At 42.3% G+C, this 18,361-nt stretch overlaps 1 pseudogene across 1 annotated transcript; it reads left to right on the forward strand.

Annotated features, from left to right (window-relative positions):
* Nucleotides 1-408: 408 nt before the first annotated feature.
* Nucleotides 409-3,097, forward strand: LOC311136282 (DNA repair protein RAD51 homolog 3-like; annotated as a pseudogene). Its single transcript has 6 exons — nt 409-415; nt 465-606; nt 862-1,077; nt 1,921-2,077; nt 2,548-2,698; nt 3,014-3,097. The product of its transcript is annotated as a DNA repair protein RAD51 homolog 3-like (transcript).
* Nucleotides 3,098-18,361: the final 15,264 nt, after the last annotated feature.

The following is an 18,361-nucleotide window of genomic DNA, read 5'->3' on the forward strand; positions in this document are numbered from 1 at the left end:
CACACAGGTGGACTTTATTTAACTAATTATGTGATTTCTGAAGGTAATTGGTTGCACCAGATCTAATTTAGGGGCTTCATAGCAAGGGGGGTGAATACATATGCACGCACCACTTTTCAGTTATTTATTTGTTCGAATTTTTTTTAACAAGTTAATTTTTCATTCCACTTCACCAATTTGGACTATTTTGTGTATGTCCATTACATGAAATCCAAATAACAATCCATTTAAATTACAGGTTGTAATACAACAAAATAGGAAAAACACCAAGGGGGATGAATACTTTTACAAGGCACTACTGTACATACACTACTGTTCAAATGTTTGGGTCACTTAGAAATGTCCTTGTTTTTGCTTTTTCACTGAGGTGTTAGAAACTGGTTCAATGTATCAAGCAAATTATCATTAATGGCAAGTGGCATGCTAGCTTTTTAATTTGTCTGCCTGTGTCAATCTCATTCAAGTCGTGAAACGGGTAAGAAAGAGAAGGTTGCAGAGGGCTGTGTCGAGCTACGCCTTTGCACCGTCTGTCAAAGTGAAACTGCTAAATTCTGGGTTTCATTCTGCTGCAGACCTGTTTGACTTGCAACCTCCAACTAAGCAAAGGTAGCCAACCAGTCACTGTTGTTGTAGTTGTTGATGTATCATTATTACAGTAGTAGGTTATAATACAGTTACAGGACATCAACTGGGTGAAATGCATTACACCTAAATAACCCAAATATATTGTTTTTGTCAATATGTGGTTCCAGCTAACTTAATTTCCCAATGCGTCTTACAGTGCATTAACATTTCTATCTCTCCCCTTCAAGCTTGTCTATCTTATCCTCTTCAGCTCCATCCCTGTGTTTGTATTTGTAGAGGCTGGCATCTCCCAGGAGGAGGCAGTAGAGGTGCTGTGAGGTGTGAGCCTGGCCAGGAGAGAGCAGCAACAGGCAGGCTGACGGAGAGAGAGCAGTAGCTGGGCACCATCTTCACCTTCTGCTCAGCGCTGGACACAGCCCTGGGAGAGGGCCTGCCGGTGGGGAAGACCACTGAGGTCTGCGGAGCGCCTGGGGTGGGAAAGACCCAGCTCTGGTAAGCTCTGGTACCTCTGTGTGGAAGAGTTATCTGGACACAGCCCTGGGAGAGGGCCTGCCGGTGGGGAAGACCACTGAGGTCTGCGGAGCGCCTGGGGTGGGAAAGGCCCAGCTCTGGTAAGCTCTGGTACCTCTGTGTGGAAGAGTTATCTGGACACAGCCCTGGGAGAGGGCCTGCCGGTGGGGAAGACCACTGAGGTCTGCGGAGCGCCTGGGGTGGGAAAGACCCAGCTCTGGTAAGCTCTGGTACCTCTGTGTGGAAGAGTTATCTGGACACAGCCCTGGGAGAGGGCCTGCCGGTGGGGAAGACCACTGAGGTCTGCGGAGCGCCTGGGGTGGGAAAGACCCAGCTCTGGTAAGCTCTGGTACCTCTGTGTGGAAGAGTTATCTGGACACAGCCCTGGGAGAGGGCCTACCGGTGGGGAAGACCACTGAGGTCTGCGGAGCGCCTGGGGTGGGAAAGACCCAGCTCTGGTAAGCTCTGGTACCTCTGTGTGGAAGAGTTATCTGGACACAGCCCTGGGAGAGGGCCTGCCGGTGGGGAAGACCACTGAGGTCTGCGGAGCGCCTGGGGTGGGAAAGACCCAGCTCTGGTAAGCTCTGGTACCTCTGTGTGGAAGAGTTATCTGGACACAGCCCTGGGAGAGGGCCTGCCGGTGGGGAAGACCACTGAGGTCTGCGGAGCGCCTGGGGTGGGAAAGACCCAGCTCTGGTAAGCTCTGGTACCTCTGTGTGGAAGAGTTATTCACCTTACTCAACTGTTCCAAATAATGTAATAATAACATAATAAAATAACTGCACGACACATTCACACCTAAACCCCTCGTTCTGTGTCCATAAGTATCCAGTTGGCAGTAGATGTGCAGATCCCTATGTGTTTTGGGGGGCTGGGAGGCAAGGCTCTGTACATAGACACGGAGGGCAGCTTCTTGGTCCAGAAGGCTGTGGACCTACCCAGGCAGCCGTGGACGACTATTGGCTGCTAGCAGAGGATGCACGTAACTAAGTAGTACAGGACAGAACAAAAACAATGAGACTGAACGTTTATATATCATCCATCATATAGGATGACTTATGACTGATTTGTGAAGCATCTATTTAGTGCTCATGAAGATTTCAAATATTGAACGTATTTGTTACATTGGTAGTTATCACTACATTATCATACACAGGTAATAAATGTATACTAGGCTATGAAGAAAATTGTTTACTGATGAAATAGTATTGTTCTGGTATTTGGTAAATGCTCACATATGGGGATCAACAGTACTGTTGCATGCATTCAATCACTGCTTGGTCGTTTCGTCACACCTTTTAATCGCTACTCTATGTGTGAGCCATGACAAAAATTGACAAAACTACAGATGGTGTAGAGAAAAAAGGGTTCCATCTTAGATTTAAGCTTAATTAGAGAAATGTTTTACTTCACTGTCTCTGATTTCTTTTTCTTAATTTTTTCCTTCTCCAGAGCAGCAGGGGGCCTTGAAGGAGCTCACTGTGGAAACAATCCTCTTGTGGAAACAATCCTCTCCAACCTCATCCTCGTTCGTTACCATGACTACATGGAGTTGTTGGTGGAGAAGTACCTCCTGGCTGACTTCCTTGCTCAGCACCCTGAGGTACTAATCCCCACCAATACTGTCACTGATCCCAAAACATCCTACCAATAAAATCCAAAGGGGTTATTTCTACAACCTCCATTTTGGTTTGGGCTCCGTTCCATTTAAATTCCAGTCAAATTCAAGTAAAGAGTCTAAATGGAATTCCTTAACTTAAATGCTCATAGAAAATTATGGCTAGATTTCTGGATTGGCTGGAGCGAGATAGAATAGTAGAAACAATTTTTACATCGAAACAGCAAAGACAGCAGCAATAAAATACTTTGCTTGTGGCTTTTGGACAGTAACTTAGGCCCCTGTATTGGTCCAATCCAGGTCCAGCTGGTGGTGATTGACAGCAATGCCTTCCTGAAACCATGCTCGCCAGACTTGCGTTGTCTCTCTGTCCTTACTCTGTGATGAGGTGATGTTGAAGGAGTCAGGCGCAGGAGGGTAAATCACAGAATAACAGGCTTTATTCCGCAACCACAGAGTTACGCAGGAACGTGTCAAAACACTCCAGTGCACTGGAAAATACAAGGCACACAGGAAAATATCCTGGCGATACAAAATACAAGGAGCTCCACCGAGCTTCACTACTCTCCACAATAAACAATCACACACAAAGACAAGGGGGCAGAGGGAACACTTATACAGGTACTGATGAGGGGATATGAACCAGGTGTGTGTAATAAACAAGACAAAACAAATGGAATGATGAGATGAGGAGCGGCAGTGGCTAGAAGGCCGGTGACGACGACCGCCGAAGCCTGCCCGAACAAGGAGAGGAGGCAGCTTCGGAGGAAGTCAAGACATACTCATTATTTACAACCTCCCATCTCTGGTCACAATCCAACCGTGCATCTAGACTAAGCACTCTCATCCCAAGAGATAAAAAGGCTCTTATTAGTGCAATGCTGATTTAAGCGGCCAGGGAGATTGGGATCTAAACGGAATGGCCGCTCCATGCCAGGATGGCGCTGCACAGTTTTTAATCAGCAAAATAGTTATCTTATGAACCCTGGAGCAAATTCACTTTGTTCTAGTAATTTGTTGGTTGGCGGCACTCAGGGACCCCTTGGAGGACACAAAAACAACAGAGCCGGTGGACAGGACAACCTGTTCCAATTTGAGCCCCACGTGTGGGGGGGGGGGGGGGGTCCGTGGAGGTACTGCAGGGGGTCAGCGATGTTAGAGTTTACACTTCCTTTTCCAATTATATGTGGGGAGGTCAAAATAATGATAAGCTGTCTACCAAATCTATTCATTAAAAAATGGTCATTACTTCTCCATGCCATTATCATTCACCTGATGATAAGACAAGGCATGTGACATTTTTTGGTGGGCTAACGTATGATGGGGCCCCTGGGTCGCCGGTTTGCCTGGGAGGGGGTCCCTGGGCAAGAAAAGGTTGAAGACCATTGCTGTACAGACATACCAGTAATGATCCTCTGATTGTGGAGAGCTGGAGTTACTTTCTGCTGCTCTGCTGTAGAGAGGGAGAGTATGACTCATCCTGATGTAAGCCCACAGGACCTGTCTCTATGTTTGCTGAGTACATTCCTACTGTATGTCTACCAATACCTAAGTTGTTGTGTTACTCTGTGCCCAAGTCCACATAATAACCTAGTCTAAATTACATCTCCACTGTCATCTCTTAGTCTGAAATGACAATACAGCATACCGGTTGTATTGCTGATGGATGGAGCATCAACACATAGGCAGGAAATTATAAACACCTCAATAATTTTTGGGACCCAAGCCTCACAGCTGTAAGGGACAACAATTGAAGTGGAAAAAAGAGGGTGCCGATAATAATGCGTTGTTAAGGAGGGATGTGTTTCATTGATCACCAAACTCTTCTTTCCTCAGAACATAACACTGCATCAATGAGACTGAAGAGGACTTTTAACCTTTACTTTTTCTCTCAGGGTGAAATGATTAACACAATAAATATTGCCTGGTGTCTTATTTTTGCCTCTGTCATGTTTATGCGGAAGCCAGTTTCCTTTAGATGAACTTTCATTTCCTTAATGTTTAGGTTGTTCTTACCAATCAGGTGACTACAAAGGTTTGGAGTGGCCAATCAAAGCTTATTCCTGCCTTTGGTGAGAAGGACTGTTGCGATGGACTGACTGTAGATGCTACAAATGACAATAAAAATCGTACCTCTCCTTAAACTGTACATCAAAGTTATTTAACAGAACTGGTTCGGGCCAAGTTTTAATGCACATTTTGCAATTCAGCCAGTCATATACCTCACCCACTTTAAACCCTTTATATTTAACATACTGTACCATTAGCTTTACTCTGTCTGCCAATGGCTCATAAATATTAGTTAAGTGTCATGTTTGTTTGTGTGGCTGTGCTAAGTGACTGTGTGGTTAAACGTTGATGCATGGGGTTAGGTCACTGTGATTGTAGATGTGGTTAACATGGCTCTGTGTGGGTGTCTGTGCTCTTGTCAATCTGCAGGTGAGAGCTGAGGGCACACACAGGTACCTGTACTGTACTGTACTAACACCCCTTCACATGGATGGTCTCTGGAAGGAAGCCTACATTAGGGCTGGGCGATATGGCCAAAATATCATATCACAGTATTTAAAATGGATGGTTTGACGGTATTTTATGTTTTTTAATAATAAAAGTTCAAAATTTGCTTTATGAGTAGTACGTGACCCAAGGGTGGCAACACATACATTCTAAGTGATTTCAATGTGTCACGTCTCCTCCCGTTGCTCCCCTCCGGCGCTCTGATTCGCCGGTCTACTGAGCCACCGGTCTGAGCGCACCCTCTCGGCAACACCGGAATGGAAACCCAACGCACCCTAATCACTGCCAGCGCACCTGCACCTCATCATCACCCCTGGACTGTTCAGTGTTGCGTCGTGTGTGATTGTTAGTGTCATGTCGTGTATTCGCGCGCTGTTGTTCTCTTGCTCAGTGTTAAGTAAACCTTTACATTGTTGATTCCTGCCTCTTCGTATCCTCAGTACTCGTCACACAATGGGTCTTTCTCCATTCTGATTGTTTTATACTGTTAAATTAAACTTCAACCCAAAATAATTTTCAGCATTTTCATCAATTTCTGCATTTCCTGCACTGATTTGAGATCATTTCCACACTGCCACGTAGAGTTGCACGATATGGGCAAACAACCTAGGCCTTATTTTTAACCAAATGATGCAATTGCGATTTTACTTGCGATTTAGAGCAAACACTTGGAATCATGGAAATATAATGATTATTCCAATTCTATAGTTAGAATATAACTATAGTTAGAATATAATAGTGGCACTTTGAATACTGTATTGTTTGACATGACAACGAATGAAAATGCCAGGAAGGAGTTATTGTGACAGGCTAGGAACCAAAGTGTTGACAAGTGTTTCCTAGGGGACTATTATCTTTGGCTACATTGAATGTTTTCTCTTAGCTAGTTCATGTAGCTAACATAATCATGCTTCGCGTTTTCCTCTTTGATTTAAAAGATACTGTTGCACAAATAACATGCTGATTTAGGTCTACACCATCACTGGTATTATCAGGCTGTATAACTAATTACGTTTGCTCTGACTCAGTACATTTATTAGCATTAGCGGTTAACAAGATTTAGGCCCAACTAAGAAAAGACAAACTAGCTGTTTGCAGATGTAAGAAACACAAACGAAATGTGTAATTATAGAACACTAGGGGATTTATATTAAGAAGCAAAGTTAAAACAGCATCCTTGTCATCAACATTGTTGCATGTGCTGCATTGACCATGCAGACTGAACGCTAGTGTCTTGTAGTCGAGGAACAACCATTGCGCTCCTTGAGTGACTGGGCTAGGTCTGTGTGGAAAGCGACATGGACAGAGAGAGAGCAGAGAGAGATGACTCAAGTAGCGAAGTAAACTATAAAAATAAACGTTACACACGGCGTATCCCATTAAACAAACCAAACATTCAAATACCATTATAGAAAGTAAAGTAAAAACCCAAACCAGTCTGTGCATCAATACCGGTATATTGTAAAATACTGTATACCGCCCAGCCCTAGCCTACATGCTACCGCAATGATGTGTCCCTACAGGCACAGGGATTTCTTCTCTTTGTCAACCATTTTCCAAGCCTTACATAAGAGAGGCTGCTCTACTTTTTCTCTGACAGCTCAAAAGCCCCCCCAAATACTGTACAATAACAGGAGACACTGTCATAAGTTATTCTTCAGATTTGTTTGTTTTTCATAAGTGTAGTTCAGTTCCGCCTGCTCTGAAAAAAATTACTTTCATATTTCAAGCTTTGGTCCAGAGCCAGTGCAATCCCCGCCTGACAATTGTCGCCTGTCCTTTCTTACTACAATTGCTGCTGCCTGCCTATCAGTCAGTGGAGAAAAGCTCAGGCGGAGAGGCACTCTCTGTCTCTATAAAACCCAAGGTCTCTTGGTTGCCGGTGGCACAGCTTTTTGTTAGTGTGTCATTGTGCACTGTAGTTTGTCCTCACTCTGTTTGAATGGCAGCACACACTCACTAACCTCTCTCCCTGCCTCTGTCCAATAAACAATAAATAGGCCAGAGCGAGAGAAAGGGGTAAAGGAAGACTAGCAGCTGACTAATGTCTTGTTTTAGAGGAATGGCTGTCTTTATGAGGTGTTGACGTATGTCTTGCCCTTGTGAAAGACTGCATCTCCTCACCTCTGTTTCCTCCTTGACTGGCATCCCTGTACAAGTCGCCCAGCCAAATAGAGGCCACAGTACCTTACCAGGTCACTGTGCTTACACAACACTAGCTGCCTCCCAACACTCTCAAATAGATTCCTTTCCCCATCGCCTGTCTTTCATTATCAGTTATAGGGGAAAAGATTGGATAGTCCACTTCCACCATATTGCTTTTACCTGTCTTGTCCTTCCAAACCAGTGGTCATGAAGGAAAGGAGTTGTCCAAAATTCAATCTATCAATCAAACCTGGATGTTTATGCAATAACTTTGTGTACAAACTATTGAGCACCCGGAATGTTCCTGGAATGTTTACAGCCCCTAAAACCATTTTGTGATGTAATTTGATTACTGGGGGAAAATATGTTGATGTATGACTATGTATAATAAATACTGCAATGCCAGCAGGTGTGATTGAATTTGACTATTTGAATATAGGCTCATCCATCTCCACACACCCCTATGATCCAACACTATAGACCCTACTTTGGTATCTGTCCTCCTGTTAGCTGTGTCATGTGTTATGAAAGCAGCCATTTATCAGGGGCTGTGTGGTAGTAATCAGGTTGTACTAATGGACAAGCTCTGCCCCACGTGTGCTGGTCATTCTTGTAATGCCAAGCAAGGCCACTTGTGGTGAGGTTGGCAAATTGTCTGCTCATTTCAACAACTATTGGCTTTGTGACCGAGTCCCCTTTTACAAGACGCCCATTCTGTTGTACTGCAATCATGTGGAAAGAAAGCCAGGTCTACTTGGAGTCAATTAGAATTCTATTATCATCCTGTATCGAGAGGACAGTTGAAAGGTGCTCCTTCATAATCTGTCTAAACCTACTTGGTGGCAAGACTGAAAATGGCCATAATGGGTGGTCCTCTGTAGCTCAATTGGTAGAGCATGGCGCTTGTAACGCCAGGGTAGTGGGTTTGATCCCCAGGACCACCCATACGTAAAAATGTATGCGCACATGACTGTAAGTCGCTTTGGATAAAAGCGTCTGCTAAATGGCATGTTATTATTATTACACACAGAAAATAGTCTGTGGCGGTCCAAGCTTAGACCCCACCTATAGTGAAATGTTATGTAACAGCCACATAGAGCGCTATTAAAGTTTCATAATATATTTGACATTGCTTAAGGTTGTCCATGTGAGATATTACTTTCAAAACCGATTTTTACATGTCTGTCAAGAGTTTTATCTTAATATATTACGTTATGCACCTATACATATACACTGAGTGTAAAATACATTAGGAACACCTGCTCTTTCCATGACAGAGACTGACCAGGTGAATCCAGGTGAAAGCTACAGTGGGGGGAAAAAAGTATTTAGTCAGCCACCAATTGTGCAAGTTCTCCCACTTAAAAAGATGAGAGAGGCCTGTAATTTTCATCATAGGTACACGTCAACTATGACAGACAAATTGAGGAAAAAAAATCCAGAAAATCACATTGTAGGATTTTTAATGAAATTATTTGCAAATTATGGTGGAAAATAAGTATTTGGTCAATAACAAAAGTTTCTCAATACTTTGTTATATGCCCTTTGTTGGCAATGACACAGGTCAAACGTTTTCTGTAAGTCTTCACAAGGTTTTCACACACTGTTGCTGGTATTTTGGCCCATTCCTCCATGCAGATCTCCTCTAGAGCAGTGATGTTTTGGGGCTGTCGCTGGGCAACACGGACTTTCAACTCCCTCCAAAGATTTTCTATGGGGTTGAGATCTGGAGACTGGCTAGGCCACTCCAGGACCTTGAAATGCTTCTTACGAAGCCACTCCTTCGTTGCCCGGGCGGTGTGTTTGGGATCATTGTCATGCTGAAAGACCCAGCCACGTTTCATCTTCAATGCCCTTGCTGATGGAAGGAGGTTTTCACTCAAAATCTCACGATACATGGCCCCATTAATTCTTTCCTTTATACGGATCAGTCGTCCTGGTCCCTTTGCAGAAAAACAGCCCCAAAGCATGATGTTTCCACCCCCATGCTTCACAGTAGGTATGGTGTTCTTTGGATGCAACTCAGCATTCTTTGTCCTCCAAACACGACGAGTTGAGTTTTTACCAAAAAGTTCTATTTTGGTTTCATCTGACCATATTACATTCTCCCAATCCTCTTCTGGATCATCCAAATGCACTCTAGCAAACTTCAGACGGGCCTGGACATGTACTGGCTTAAGCAGGGGGACACGTCTGGCACTGCAGGATTTGAGTCCCTGGCGGCGTAGTGTGTTACTGATGGTAGGCTTTGTTACTTTGGTCCCAGCTCTCTGCAGGTCATTCACTAGGTCCCCCCGTGTGGTTCTGGGATTTTTGCTCACCGTTCTTGTGATCATTTTGACCCCACAGGGTGAGATCTTGCGTGGAGCCCCAGATCGAGGGAGATTATCAGTGGTCTTGTATGTTTTCCATTTCCTAATAATTGCTCCCACAGTTGATTTCTTCAAACCAAGCTGCTTACCTATTGCAGATTCAGTCTTCCCAGCCTGGTGCAGGTCTACAATTTAGTTTCTGGTGTCCTTTGACAGCTCTTTGGTCTTGGCCATAGTGGAGTTTGGAGTGTGACTGTTTGAGGTTGTGGACAGGTGTCTTTTTTATACTGATAACAAATTCAAACAGGTGCCATTAATACAGGTAACGAGTGGAGGACAGAGGAGCCTCTTAAAGAAGAAGTTGCAGGTCTGTGAGAGCCAGAAATCTTGCTTGTTTGTAGGTGACCAAATACTTATTTTCCACCATAATTTGCAAATAAATTCATTAAAAATCCTACAATGTGATTTTCTGGATATTTTTTTCTCAATTTGTCTGTCATATTTGACGTGTACCTATGATGAAAATTACAGGCCTCTCTCATCTTTTTAAGTGGGAGAACTTGCACAATTGGTGGCTGACTAAATACTTTTTTTCCCCACTGTATGATCCCTTATTGATGTCACTTGTTAAATCCACTTCAATCAGTGTAGATGAAGGGGAGGAGACAGGTTAAAGATGGATTTTTTATTGAGATATGGATTGTGTACGTGTGCCATTCAGAGGGTGAATGGCCTTTGAACAGTGTTTGGTAGTAAGTGCCAGGCGCACCGGTTTGTGTAAACTACTGCAACGCTGCTGGGTTTTTCACGCTTAACAGTTTCCCGTGTGTATCAAGAATCGTCCACCACCCAAAGGACATTCAGCCAACTTGACAGAACTGAATGTGAAATATTGTTTTGTTTTGAAAGGTAATATACTTAGGAGAACAAAAACCCAGTATACTGTGTTGCTAAATACTTTGCTCAACACTGTACTGAGTTGAAGTACATTGTTTACCTTTGTCAATAGCTGCCCTGTAGTTACTGCATTTCACAGATTACATTTGTTTTGGATTACACTATATACAGTACCAGTCAAAAGTTTGGACACACCTACTCAATCCAGGGTTTTTCTTTATTTTTACTATTTTCAACTTTGTAGAATAATAGTGAAGACATCAAAACTATGAAATAACACACATGGAATCATGTTGTAACCAAAAAAGTGTTAACCAAGTCAAAATATATTTTACATTTGAGATTCTTCAAAGTAGCCACCCTTTGCCTTGATGACAGCTTTGCACACTCTTGGCATTCTCTCAACCAGCTTCATGAGGAATGCTTTTCCAACAGTCTTGAAGGAGTTCCCACATATGCTGAGCACTTGTTAGCTGCTTTTCCTTCACTCTGCGGTCCAACTCATCCCAAACCATCTCAAATGGGTTGAGGTCGGGTGATTGTGGAGGCCAGGTCATCTGATGCAGCACTCCATCACTCTCCTTCTTGGTCAAATAGCCCTTACACAGCCTGGAGGTGTGTTATGGGTCATTGTCCTGTTGAAAAACAAACAATAGTCCCACTAGGCACAGACCAGATGGGATGGCGTATTGCTGCAGAATGCTGTGGTAGCCATGCTGGTTAAGTGTGCCTTGAATTCTAAATAAATCACAGACAGTGTCACCAGCAAAGCACTCCCACACCATCACACCTCCTCCTCCATGCTTATTGGTGGGAACCACACATGCAGAGATCATCCGTTCACCTACTCTGCGTCTCACAAAGTCACGACAGTTAGAACCAAAAATCTCAAATTTAGACTCATCAGACCAAAGGACAGATTTCCACTGGTCTAATGTCCATTGCTCGTGTTTCTTGGCCCAAGCAAGTCTCTTCTTCTTATTGGTATCCTTTAGTAGTGGTTTCTTTGCAGCAATTTGACCATGAAGGCCTGATTCACACAGTCTTCTCTGAACAGTTGATGTTGAGATGTGTCTGTTACTTGAACTCTGTGAAGCATTTATTTGGACTGCAATCTGAGGTGCAGTTAACCCTAATGAACTTATCCTCTACAGCAGAGGTAACTCTGGGTCTTCCTTTCATGTGGCGGTCCTCATGAGAGCCAGCTTCATCATAGCGCTTGATGGTTTTTGCGACTGCACTTGAAGAAACGTTCAAAGTTCTTGAAATTTTCCAGATTGACTGACTTTCATGTCTTAAAGTAATGATGGACTGTCGTTACTCTTTGCTTATTTGAGCTGTTCTTGCCATAATATGGACTTGGTCTTTTACCAAATAGGGCTATCTTCTGTATACCTCCCCTACCTTGTCACAACACAACTTATTGGCTCAAACGCAATAAGAAAAATGTATGCACTCACTAACTGTAAGTCGCTCTGGATAAGAGCGTCTGCTAAATGACTAAAATGTAAAACGTAAGAAGGAAAGAAACTCCACAAATTAACTTTTAAGAAGGCACACCTGTCAATTGAAATGTATTCCAGATGACTACCTCATGAAGCTGGTTAAGAGAATGCCAAGAGTGTGCAAAGCTGTCATCAAGGCAAATGGTGGCTACTTTGAAGAATCTCAAATATAAAATATATTTTGATTTGTTTAACACTTTTTTTGGTTATTACATGATTCCATATGTGGTATTTCATAGTTTTGATGTTTTCACTATTATTCTACAATGTAGAAAATAGTAAAAATAAAGAAAAACCCTGGAATGAGTAGGTGTGTTCTAACTTTTGACTGGTACTGTATAAAACACAGGAAAATCACGTGTTTGATTGCACTGGGCCTTTAATGGTCTTCTGATAGACCTCCTTTTCACAATGCAGTGGCACACTCTAGAGCAACTCGGACACCCAAAATTAATCCTTGCACTGTGCACCCACACCATTAAGTAATTGGGACTGTCAGTTTTGGGCAGTTCTCTGCAACCAAACTATATTGAGATGCCTGAGTGCATCTCTCCTGCTCTGCCACAGATATTTCATCCAGCGCCAGTCAAGTGGCTTTGAGAGAGGCCTGGTGATTCATCTCTGTAATGAAATTTTACACTTTAGAGCTGGCCTCTGCAGCAGTGGGAAGGTAGGTGAAATATGAACACCTTTGTTCACATTGACATTGCTCGTTCTGATATGTCTTAATTTCTTGATATTTTTTAAACTTTTGGATTATGTGTGTATTGTTATTGTATTGCTAGATATTGCTGCATTGTTGGAGCTAGATACATAAGCATTTTGCTGCACCTGCGATAACATCTTCAAATCTGTGTACGCGACCAATAAACGTTTATTTTATTTGGACCTCATTTCATGTGGACAAATCCTCAGCATGAACGATGTTCAGCTCACAGTTTTATGTAAAATACTGCGTCCATGATGACATTGGAAGTAAGGTGAAATACAGAACTCTCAGTTGGATGGTATGCTGTTCTTGTGCACACACACACACACATGAAATTGTCTAGTTCGTGTTTTGTGTCAAGCCAAAATTCGGCCAAGATCTTTTTGGCATTTAATTAGAGCGTGAATGTTCTTCAGCAACATTGACAGCAGCTGCTTCCAAGACACACACACACTCAGGGCCGGCTCTAGCCTTTTGGGGTCCCTAAGCAAGATTGCTTATGCCTGGACTTGGCCCTGCACACATTGTGCACACACACACTCACACTGTCCACACACTCACACACACATGACTAGAGAGCAAATCAATTAATCCTGTTCTGAACCCAGTAAGTAGCCTAAGATGTTTGCCATTACTTCATGAAAACCTCTCATGACCTTCTCCAAGTAAACTTAACCTATGTGGTATTGATTCCTCGGGTCAATGTTACATTTGATCATTTACAACAAACCAAAGTAGGTAGTAGGTGCAAAATTAGAACAAGCACTTCCTACAAAATAATGCTAGATGCATTGAACCTCACTCTGCTTAATGTGCCCAGATATGTCTTTAACCCACACCAAGAACAATATATTTTTCTGAAAAATATGTGTATTCAGCCTCAGTATAGGTCATAATTAAATAATGTTTCTTTGCATGACTTAAACTTTGATAGATAATGCATTGCAAAATGTATCGCAAACAATTAGAGTAATTTTGTATTGGAATTTGCAAAGACTTTTTAAATCATCAAAAAAATATACATGAATTTACATTGTCTGCTTCATTTACTTATAATGGAAGATAGGCCTAGTTAAATGAGGACTGATATCAAATATTAATAAAATATGATACATTTGCATCAGAATATGAATATCAGATTGCAGATTGCATGTAAATTAATGCGTTTACAATTTATATGCTTAGAATATCAGTAGAATGACATGTACTGAATGAAATTGGGAAACATAGTGCAGATAACAGGCAGACAGTGAATAATTATATGGATTTGAAAGGATTTTGGTATTTGAAAAGACAAAAAATCCTTTAACAATATTTCTCCATTGTCGATTTTCACTAACTTTGACTTAATAGCATTCCTTTAATGGCCAACTCAACTGCCTGGTAGAGCATACAGTGAGGGAAAAAAGTATTTGATCCCCTGCTGATTTTGTACGTTTGCCCACTGACAAAGAAATGATCAGTCTATAATTGTAATGGTAGGTTTATTTAAACAGTGAGAGACAGAATAACAACAAAAAAATCCAGAAAAACGTATGTCAAAAATGTTATACATTGATTTGCATTTTAATGAGGGAAATAAGTATTTGACCCCCTCTCAATCAGAAAGATTTCTGGCTCCCAGGTGTCTTTTATATAGGTAACGAGCTGAGATTAGGAGCACACTCTTAAAGGGAGTGCTCCTAATCTCAGCTTGTTACCTGTATAAAAGACACCTGTCCACAGAAGCAATCAATCAATCAGATTCCAAACTCTCCACCATGGCCAAGACCAAAGAGCTCTCCAAGGATGTCAGGGACAAGATTGTAGACCTACACAAGGCTGAAATGGGCTACAAGACCATCGCCAAGCAGCTTGGTGAGAAGGTGACAATAGTTGGTGCGATTATTCGCAAATGGAAGAAACACAAAAGAACTGTCAATCTCCCTCGACCTGGGGCTCCATGCAAGATCTCAACTCGTGGAGTTGCAATGATCATGAGAACGGTGAGGAATCAGCCCAGAACTACACAGGAGGATCTTGTCAATGATCTCAAGGCAGCTGGGACCATAGTCACCAAGAAAACAATTGGTAACACACTACGCCGTGAAGGACTGAAATCCTGCAGCGCCCGCAAGGTCCCCCTGCTCAAGAAAGCAGATATACAGGGCCGTCTGAAGTTTGCCAAAGAACATCTAAATTATTCAGAGGAGAACTGGGTGAAAGTGTTGTGGTCAGATGAGACCAAAATGGAGCTATTTGGCATCAACTCAACTCGCCGTGTTTGGAGGAGGAGGAATGCTGCCTATGACTCCAAGAACACCATCCCCACCGTCAAACATGGAGGTGGAAACATTATGCTTTGGGGGTGTTTTTCTGCTAAGGGGACAGGACAACTTCACCGCATCAAAGGGACGATGGACGGGGCCATGTACCGTCAAATCTTGGGTGAGAACCTCCTTCCCTCAGCCAGGGCATTGAAAATGGGTCGTGGATGGGTATTCCAGCATGACAATGACCCAAAACACACGGCCAAGGTAACAAAGGAGTGGCTCAAGAAGAAGCACATTAAGGTCCTGGAGTGGCCTAGCCAGTCTCCAGACCTTAATCCCATAGAAAATATGTGGAGGGAGCTGAAGATTCGAGTTGCCAAACGTCAGCCTCGAAACCTTAATGACTTGGAGAAGATCTGCAAAGAGGAGTGGGACAAAATCCCTCCTGAGATGTGTGCAAACCTGGTGGCCAACTACAAGAAACGTCTGACCTCTGTGATTGCCAACAAGGGTTTTGCAACCAAGTACTAAGTCATGTTTTGCAGAGGGGTCAAATACTTATTTCCCTCATTAAAATGCAAATCAATTTATATCATTTTTTACATGCGTTTTTCTGGATTTTTTTGTTGTTATTCTGTCTCTCACTGTTCAAATAAACCTACCATTCAAATTATAGACTGATAATTTATTTGTCAGTGGGCAAACGTACAAAATCAGCAGGGGATCAAATACTTTTTTCCCTCACTGTATTCCTACATTTGTAAAACAACAACATATTAGTAATTTAATCATTCTTAAATTATGTTTTAGAGGTCAACAACATTTTACAACATTGTAATTTCCCATTTTATACACAATTACACTGAACAGAAATATAAACGCAACATGTAAAGTATTGGTCCCATGTTTCATGAGCTGAAATAAAAGATCCCTGAAATGTTCCATATGCACATTAAGCTTATTTCTCTCAAATTATGTGCACAAATTTGTTTACATCTCTGTTAGAGCATTTATCATTTGCCAAGATAATCCATCCACCTAACAGGTGTGGCATATGAAGAACCGGATTAAACAGCATGATCATTACACAGGTGCACCTTGTGCTGGGGACAAAAGGCCACTCTAAAATGTGCAGTTTTGTCACACAACACAAGTTTTTTAGGGCGCGTGCAATTGGCATGCTGACTGCAGGAATATCCACCAGAGCTGTTGCCAAAATCAACATCCTGATCAGCTCTATGCGAAGGAGATGTGTCACGCTGAATGAGGCAAATAGTGGTCACAACAGATACTGACTGGTTTTCTGATCCACGCCCCTACCTTTAAAAAAAAAGGTATCTGTGACAAACAGACGCATACAGTGGGGAAAAAAAGTATTTAGTCAGCCACCAATTGTGCAAGTTCTCCCACTTAGAAAGAGGCCTGTAATTTTCATCATAGGTACACGTCAACTATGACAGACAAATTGAGCATTTTTTCCCCAGAAAATCACATTGTAGGATTTTTTATGAATTTATTTGCAAATTATGGTGGAAAATAAGTATTTGGTCACCTACAAACAAGCAAGATTTCTGTCTCTCACAGACCTGTAACTTCTTCTTTAAAAGGCTCCTCTGTCCTCCACTCGTTACCTGTATTAGTGGCACCTGTTTGAACTTGTTATCAGTATAAAAGACACCTGTCCACAACCTCAAACAGTCACACTCCAAACTCCACTATGGCCAAGACCAAAGAGCTGTCAAAGGACACCAGAAACAAAATTGTAGACCTGCACCAGGCTGGGAAGACTGAATCTGCAATAGGTAAGCAGCTTGGTTTGAAGAAATCAACTGTGGGAGCAATTATTAGGAAATGGAAGACATACAAGACCACTGATAATCTCCCTCGATCTGGGGCTCTACGCAAGATCTCACCCCGTGGGGTCAAAATGATCACAAGAACGGTGAGCGCAAAAATCCCAGAACCACACGGGGGGACCTAGTGAATGACCTGCAGAGAGCTGGGACCAAAGTAACAAAGCTACCATCAGTAACACACTACGCCGCCAGGGACTCAAATCCTGCAGTGCAGACGTGTCCCCCTGCTTAAGCCAGTACATGTCCAGGCCCATCTGAAGTTTGCTAGAGTGCATTTGGATGATCCAGAAGAGGATTGGGAGAATGTCATATGGTCAGATGAAACCAAAATAGAACTTTTTGGTAAAAACTCAACTCGTCGTGTTTGGAGGACAAAGAATGCTGAGTTGCATCCAAAGAACACCATACCTACTGTGAAACATGGGGGTGGAAACATCATGCTTTTGGGCTGTTTTTCTGCAAAGGGACCAGGACGACTAATCCGTGTAAAGGAAAGAATGAATGGGGCCATGTATCGTGAGATTTTGAGTGAAAACCTCCTTCCATCAGCAAGGGCATTGAAAATGAAACGTGGCTGGGTCTTTCAGCATGACAATGATCCCAAACACACCGCCCGGGCAACGAAGGAGTGGCTTCGTAAGAAGCATTTCAAGGTCCTGGAGTGGCCTAGCCAGTCTCCAGATCTCAACCCCATAGAAAATCTTTGGAGGGAGTTGAAAGTCTGTGTTGCCCAGCGACAGCCCCAAAACATCACTGCTCTAGAGGAGATCTGCATGGAGGAATGGGCCAAAATACCAGCAACAGTGTGTGAAAACCTTGTGAAGACTTACAGAAAACGTTTGACCTGTGTCATTGCCAACAAAGGGTATATAACAAAGTATTGAGAAACTTTTGTTATTGACCAAATACTTATTTTCCACCATAATTTGCAAATAAATTCATTAAAAATCGTACAATGTGATTTTCTGGAATTTATTTTCTCATTTTGTCTGTCATAGTTGACGTGTACCTATGATGAAAATGACAGACCTCTCTCATCTTTTTAAGTGGGAGAACTTGCACGATTGGTGGCTGACTAAATAATTTTTTTCCCCACTGTATCTGTATTCCCAGTCATGTGAAATCCATAGATTAGGGCCTAATTTATTTATTTCAATTGACTGATTTCCTTATATGAACTGTAACTGAGTAAAATCTTTGAAATTGTTGCATGTTGTGTTTTATATTTTTGTTCAGTATAGTAAAAGAAATTGTGGTAAATGAGGTTCAGTTTTGCTCACGTTCACTTCCTGGTTTTCAACTATCTTTGAATGCATGTTTCCATTAAAAAATATATGGGAGTCCGATAATGAAAACCACATGATAATTTTACTAAATGGCATTGGTTTAGATGATAAATATGCCAAACAAAATTTATGTTTAATTTATTTAAAAATTGGTTGTCAAAGTTAGCTT

The sequence above is a fragment of the Coregonus lavaretus genome, assembly GCF_964263955.1.
Source record: "Coregonus lavaretus genome assembly, chromosome: 10".
Taxonomy (NCBI): domain Eukaryota; kingdom Metazoa; phylum Chordata; class Actinopteri; order Salmoniformes; family Salmonidae; genus Coregonus; species Coregonus lavaretus.